Source organism: Salmo salar, unplaced genomic scaffold (assembly GCF_965601325.2).
Source record: "Salmo salar unplaced genomic scaffold, fSalSal1 ptg000117l, whole genome shotgun sequence".
Lineage (NCBI taxonomy): Eukaryota > Metazoa > Chordata > Actinopteri > Salmoniformes > Salmonidae > Salmo > Salmo salar.
In genome coordinates, this window is record NW_027675317.1 from 600001 (window position 1) to 606908 (window position 6908).

Here is a 6908-nt window from a genome sequence, read left to right on the forward strand (position 1 = left end):
CTGTAGTAGGGTCCACATAGATACTAGTCATGCTGGTGTAGTCTATAGCTGAGCTGGTTAAACTGTAGTAGGGTCCACATAGATACTAGTCATGCTGGTGTAGTCTATAGCTGAGCTGGTTAAACTGTAGTAGGGTCCACATAGATACTAGTCATGCTGGTGTAGTCTATAGCTGAGCTGGTTAAACTGTAGTAGGGTCCACATAGATACTAGTCATGCTGGTGTAGTCTATAGCTGAGCTGGTTAAACTGTAGTAGGGTCCACATAGATACTAGTCATGCTGGTGTAGTCTATAGCTGAGCTGGTTAAACTGTAGTAGGGTCCACATAGATACTAGTCATGCTGGTGTAGTCTATAGCTGAGCTGGTTAAACTGTAGTAGGGTCCACATAGATACTAGTCATGCTGGTGTAGTCTATAGCTGAGCTGGTTAAACTGTAGTAGGGTCCACATAGATACTAGTCATGCTGGTGTAGTCTATAGCTGAGCTGGTTAAACTGTAGTAGGGTCCACATAGATACTAGTCATGCTGGTGTAGTCTATAGCTGAGCTGGTTAAACTGTAGTAGGGTCAGCATAGATACTAGTCACGCTGGTGTAGTCTATAGCTGAGCTGGTTAAACTGTAGTAGGGTCCACATAGATACTAGTCATGCTGGTGTAGTCTATAGCTGAGCTGGTTAAACTGTAGTAGGGTCCACATAGTTACTAGTCATGCTGGTGTAGTCTATAGCTGAGCTGGTTAAACTGTAGTAGGGTCCACATAGATACTAGTCATGCTGGTGTAGTCTATAGCTGAGCTGGTTAAACTGTAGTAGGGTCCACATAGATACTAGTCATGCTGGTGTAGTCTATAGCTGAGCTGGTTAAACTGTAGTAGGGTCCACATAGATACTAGTCATGCTGGTGTAGTCTATAGCTGAGCTGGTTAAACTGTAGTAGGGTCCACATAGATACTAGTCATGCTGGTGTAGTCTATAGCTGAGCTGGTTAAACTGTAGTAGGGTCCACATAGATACTAGTCATGCTGGTGTAGTCTATAGCTGAGCTGGTTAAACTGTAGTAGGGTCCACATAGATACTAGTGATGCTGGTGTAGTTTATAGCTGAGCTGGTTAAACTGTAGTAGGGTCCACATAGATACTAGTCATGCTGGTGTAGTCTATAGCTGAGCTGGTTAAACTGTAGTAGGGTCCACATAGATACTAGTCATGCTGGTGTAGTCTATAGCTGAGCTGGTTAAACTGTAGTAGGGTCCACATAGATACTAGTCATGCTGGTGTAGTCTATAGCTGAGCTGGTTAAACTGTAGTAGGGTCCACATAGATACTAGTCATGCTGGTGTAGTCTATAGCTGAGCTGGTTAAACTGTAGTAGGGTCCACATAGATACTAGTCATGCTGGTGTAGTCTATAGCTGAGCTGGTTAAACTGTAGTAGGGTCCACATAGATACTAGTCATGCTGGTGTAGTCTATAGCTGAGCTGGTTAAACTGTAGTAGGGTCCACATAGATACTAGTCATGCTGGTGGTGATGGTCCCCAGATGTGATGATTTATTCTGCTCTGTTTTATGTACAATCCTTATTTTCTGACTGATTTGAATTTGAAGAGATTTAAGGTTTTCATATTTGATAAAATCCAATGTCCATTTCCATGAATCATGATGTCTGGTGTTGATGTAACAACAGGTGGTCTTTTTAATCCACTATCCAGAGTCAGGAACAGATGAAGTTAGGTCTGCTACTGTTCAGTGATTAAATATATATACTTCTGTGAATATATGAACCATTTGCATCCAAAAATAAACTGCTCACATTCTGGAGATAAACTTTGTAAGGACTGTGTGTGTTTTTGTGTAAATAGTTTCTGAAAAAAGTGTGTCCAGCTCAAACGCTGATTGTTGTTGTAAATGAGGGTTCTAAATGAGGGTTCTAAATGAGGGTTCTAAACGAGGGTTCTAAACGAGGGTTCTAAACGAGGGTTCTAAACGAGGGTTCTAAAGGAGCGTTCTAAATGAGGGTTCTAAATGTGTGTTCTAAATTGAGAGGTAGCCTGACTGCCATTAGGTACCGAGATGAGATCCTCAGACCCCTTGTGAGACCATATGCTGGTGCGGTTGGCCCTGGGTTCCTCCTAATGCAAGACAATGCTAGACCTCATGTGGCTGGAGTGTGTCAGCAGTTCCTGCAAGAGGAAGGCATTGATGCTATGGACTGGCCCGCCCGTTCCCCAGACCTGAATCCAATTGAGCACATCTGGGACATCATGTCTCGCTCCATCCACCAACGCCACGTTGCACCACAGACTGTCCAGGAGTTGGCGGATGCTTTAGTCCAGGTCTGGGAGGAGATCCCTCAGGAGACCATCCGCCACCTCATCAGGAGCATGCCCAGGGGTTGTAGGGAGGTCATACAGGCACGTGGAGGCCACACACACTACTGAGCCTCATTTTGACTTGTTTTAAGGACATTACATCAAAGTTGGATCAGCCTGTAGTGTGGTTTTCCAATTTAATTTTGAGTGTGACTCCAAATCCAGACCTCCATTGGTTGATAAATTGGATTTCCATTGATTATTTTTGTGTGATTTTGTTGTCAGCACATTCAACTATGTAAAGAAAAAAGTATTTAATAAGATTATTTATTTCATTCAGATCTAGGATGTGTTGGTTAAGTGTTCCTTTTATTTTTTTGAGCAGTATAAATACTACTTTATTCATCTCAATACCAGTACAATATAAATACTACTTTATTTATCTCAATACCAGTAGCCCACCGAGTACAATATAAATACTACTTTATTCATCTCAATGCCAGTAGCCCACCAAGTACAATATAAATACTACTTTATTCATCTCAATGCCAGTACAATATAAATACTACTTTATTTATCTCAATACCAGTACAATATAAATACTACTTTATTCATCTCAATGCCAGTACAATATAAATACTACTTTATTCATCTCAATGCCAGTACAATATAAATACTACTTTATTCATCTCAATACCAGTACAATATAAATACTACTTTATTTATCTCAATACCAGTACAATATAAATACTACTTTATTTATCTCAATACCAGTAGCCCACCAAGTACAATATAAATACTACTTTATTCATCTCAATGCCAGTACAATATTAATACTACTTTATTCATCTCAATAACAGAACAATATAAATACTACTTTATTCATCTCAATAACAGAACAATATAAATACTACTTTATTTATCTCAATACCAGTAGCCCACCAAGTACAATATAAATACCGATTGTAAATATGGTATTGGAACTGACCCCGTATAAATACTGAACAAAAATATTAAATGCAACATGCTACAATTTCAAAGATTTTACTGAGTTACAGTTCATAGAAGGAAATCAGTCATTTAAATAAATAAATTAGGCCCTAATCTATGGATTAGACATGACTGGGAATACAGATATGCATCTGTTGGTCACAGATACCGTTAAAAGTTAGGGTTGTGGATCAGAACCAGTCAGTATCTGGTGTGACCACCATTTGCCTCATGCAGCGCGACACGTCTCCTTCACATAGAGTTGATCAGGCTGCTGATTGTGGCCTGTGGAATGTTGTCCGACTTCCTCTTCAATGGCTGTGTGAAGTTGCTGGATATTGGCGAGAACTGGAACACGCTGTCGTACACGTCTATCCAGAGCATCCCAAACATGCTCAATGAGTGACATGTCTGGTGAAGTATGCAGGCCATGGAAGAACTGGGACATTTTCAGCTTCCAGGAATTGTGTACAGATCCTTGTTGACATTATCGTGCTGAAACATGAGGTGATGGAGGAGGAAGAACGGCACGACAACGGGGCCCCAGGATCTCGTCACGGTATCTCTGTGCATTCAAATTGCCATTGATAAAATGCAATTGTGTTCGTTGTCCGTATCTTACGGTACGCAGCAGGTTAGGAGAAAAAAACGTATCAGGTTGTGATAATTAAGTTAAGGTTAGGAAAATGGTTAGGGTTAGCTAAAATGCCCCCCCAAAAATATTATATATACTTTTATGTTTCCACACCTCACAAGCTACAGACAACATGGAAAGCGGTAATATGTCTAGATGGGATACAGCTTTTGTCAAATTGACATCTAAGTATATTATATATTTTTGGTGTATTTTAGCTAAACTTAACCATTTTCCTAACCTTAACCTAATTATCATAACCTTTTTCTCCTAACCTGCTACGTACGTTCTCCTAAACTTACTGCGAAAAGTTGTTTTTTTGTTTGTTTGTTGACAAAAGCTGTATCCCATCTAGACTCAAAATCACAGTCCTCCCACAATCCTCTCCTTCCATTTTTAATCCCGACATCCACTGCGGTCTCCACCGGACAAGATGGCGGACAGAATAGGTACGTCGGTTGTCTGTAAAAAAATAAAATAAACGTTTACAGGTTTTAATTAATTTTTTTATTAATTAAACTGACATTTTCACTTCAGCATTTACATGCGAAACATTGTATTTTATTACATTTTAAAAAAGCAAGTTAGTTAATAATGTTTCTATGTTGTGTTTTTGAAGGCCGCGGTAAATCCATGGTTACGAGTCAAGTCAAGGAATTTACTGTCATGGTCATTAAAACGGACAAAATACAACTTTAAAAACAGCTTGGGTATATTACAAGGAGGAGAATAAGGGAAAAAAAACAAATAGAAATATATATATATTCCCTGACAGTTTCTCTAAACGGTTGTAAAAATATTCAACTAATTTTACAGCGTTTTGCGTCCAGACGATATGCTAGGTGGCTAGGTATTTAGCCAGGTAAGTTAGTTAGCTATATGTCTGTATTTGATTTGATATAATGTGGAATAGGTTCTGTTTTTTGTTTTCTCATTTCTTTGGGAATAACCTCTGGCTGTTATGTTTTATATGTTACTGTTAAAATAAAAAGTTAGCTAAGCTAAGCTAGTTAGCCTGCAGGACTAGCCTCTTGCAATGCAGTCGGAGTTAGCAACGTTATGTAGCTTGCTGGCTAATGACAGGCTAACTGGTTATGACAAACAGCCTTGTCTCAACATAACTCCCGTGACTTTGAACTAGCTAACTTTAGCTAACTATCATATATATTTCGATATGCTAGGTGGCTAGGTATGTAGCCATGTTGGAGGCGCTGGAAGATGGCGGCGAGTGTAGACGAGATTTCAGCTTGCTCCGAGTAACCTTACTTAAATGTAACGGAACTTGGCTTATAGTAAACACAATAGAGAACAACGCTTAGTTGACCGATAATTTGATTCATAACTTTGAGAAATGGAAGGAAAAAATGTGCGAAAGAGCAAAGGGAGGAGAAGGCAGTTGCTAGCTGAGCACTCATACGGTGGAGAAAAACCGCCACCTGACTCCTCAGGAGAAGAAATGGAGGATTCTGGACATTCGGTTGATTCTGACAATGCAGTCAATAGTCCTGCACCCAAAAAGACACATAAAGAATTATCTTTGCGTGAACTACAGATCAACATAATCGATGCTGTAAACGAAAGAGCCGACGGTCTGGAGAAAATGATACGCGAAAACACATAAAAAATAGTTGACCTCGAGACCTCTCTGAATCATGCATACAAGAGTATCGAAGAGCTTAAACTTGCAAACACTGCTACGTCTGAGAAATGCATTGCTCAGGAGAAGACCATCGCAGACATGCAAGAGCGCTTATCGGAAGCAGAGCGATACCGGAGAAGGTGGGGGCTACGGCTTTACGGTGTCCCCGAGAACCAGGATGAGAATGTGAAGCGCTTAGTAAGAGACATCTGTAACCGTGTGGCACCGGACTTTCCCGATGGATATATGGATATGGCTGTGGATGTCGCTCATCGGATTGGGAAGAAACAAGATGCCATCGTCAGCCGATCGATCATCATCCAGTTTGCTTTTCGCACAGCGAGAGATGCAGTTTGGAAGAAAGCAAAGGAAAGCGCCTTTCTGAAAGAAAAAAACTTAGATTCGGGGAGGATTTGACTGTCGCAGACAAGGCAGCAAAGGCAAAATTGTGGCCTCTCGTACAACAGGCCCGAAATCAAGGAAACGGTGGATACTACAGGGGAATCAGAGCTTTTTTCGCCAACGGTAAAGAAATACGACCGGGGTGATTTGATTTGTTCTGTCGGTAGGTTTACAAGGTAGTTCCTTCCCCACTGCAAACTGAACGTTCTACTTTTGAAACATGGTGTTACTATTTTACAAGTTAAGAATTCTGTTAATACATATATGAAGCAACTTTTTATAGAGAGGGTAAAGTTGAGATTGCATAGGATTTTTCTTTCTATTCTATAGATATGGACTTGAAGTTTATGTCAATCAATGCCAGGGGGATACGTAACATGTTGAAGAGAAAAGCTTTTGTTTTGTTTTGTAAGGACTGCAACGCAGATCTTGTATTTGTTCAAGAAACACATTCATGCAAAGAGGACTATAATTATTGGAAAAATCAGTGGGGCAGTGACATTTTTTTGGCCCACGGGACAAATCATTCAGCTGGGGTTGCAATTTTAGCACACAATTTCAAAGTGAAATTTTTGTTTACTCAAATGGACTCCAATGGACATTGGCTAGTAGCGGTCATCAACCACATGGACAGATTATTTGTGTTGTGTAATGTATATGGATACTGTTCTAGTCCTCCAAATAACTTACTTCTAGAGGAAATTGAAGAAATTCTTAAAAATCTTCTGAGAAAATATCCATTCAGTCAGATAATAGTTGGTGGAGATTTTTAATATGGTTTATTCTAATGAGACTGATAGATTGCCTCATAGGCCTAACATTGGTGTGAACAAGTTGGTGAATTTCTGCCAAAGCCTGGACTTAATTGACATATGGAGAGTAAAAAACCCTGGAGAGATACAATACACATGGAGTAATAGAGATCGTTTCTTA

At 39.8% G+C, this 6908-nt stretch overlaps 1 protein-coding gene across 1 annotated transcript in view; it reads left to right on the forward strand.

Annotated features, from left to right (window-relative positions):
• The window catches only part of LOC145866031 (tripartite motif-containing protein 16-like), a 9834-nt gene extending 9806 nt beyond the window's left edge, over positions 1–28 (forward strand). Inside the window, exon 6 of the mRNA XM_082970915.1 lies at positions 1–28. This exon is cut by the window's left edge and continues 1073 nt beyond it. The gene's annotated coding sequence lies outside the window, so the exon portion shown is untranslated.
• Positions 29–6908: the final 6880 nt, after the last annotated feature.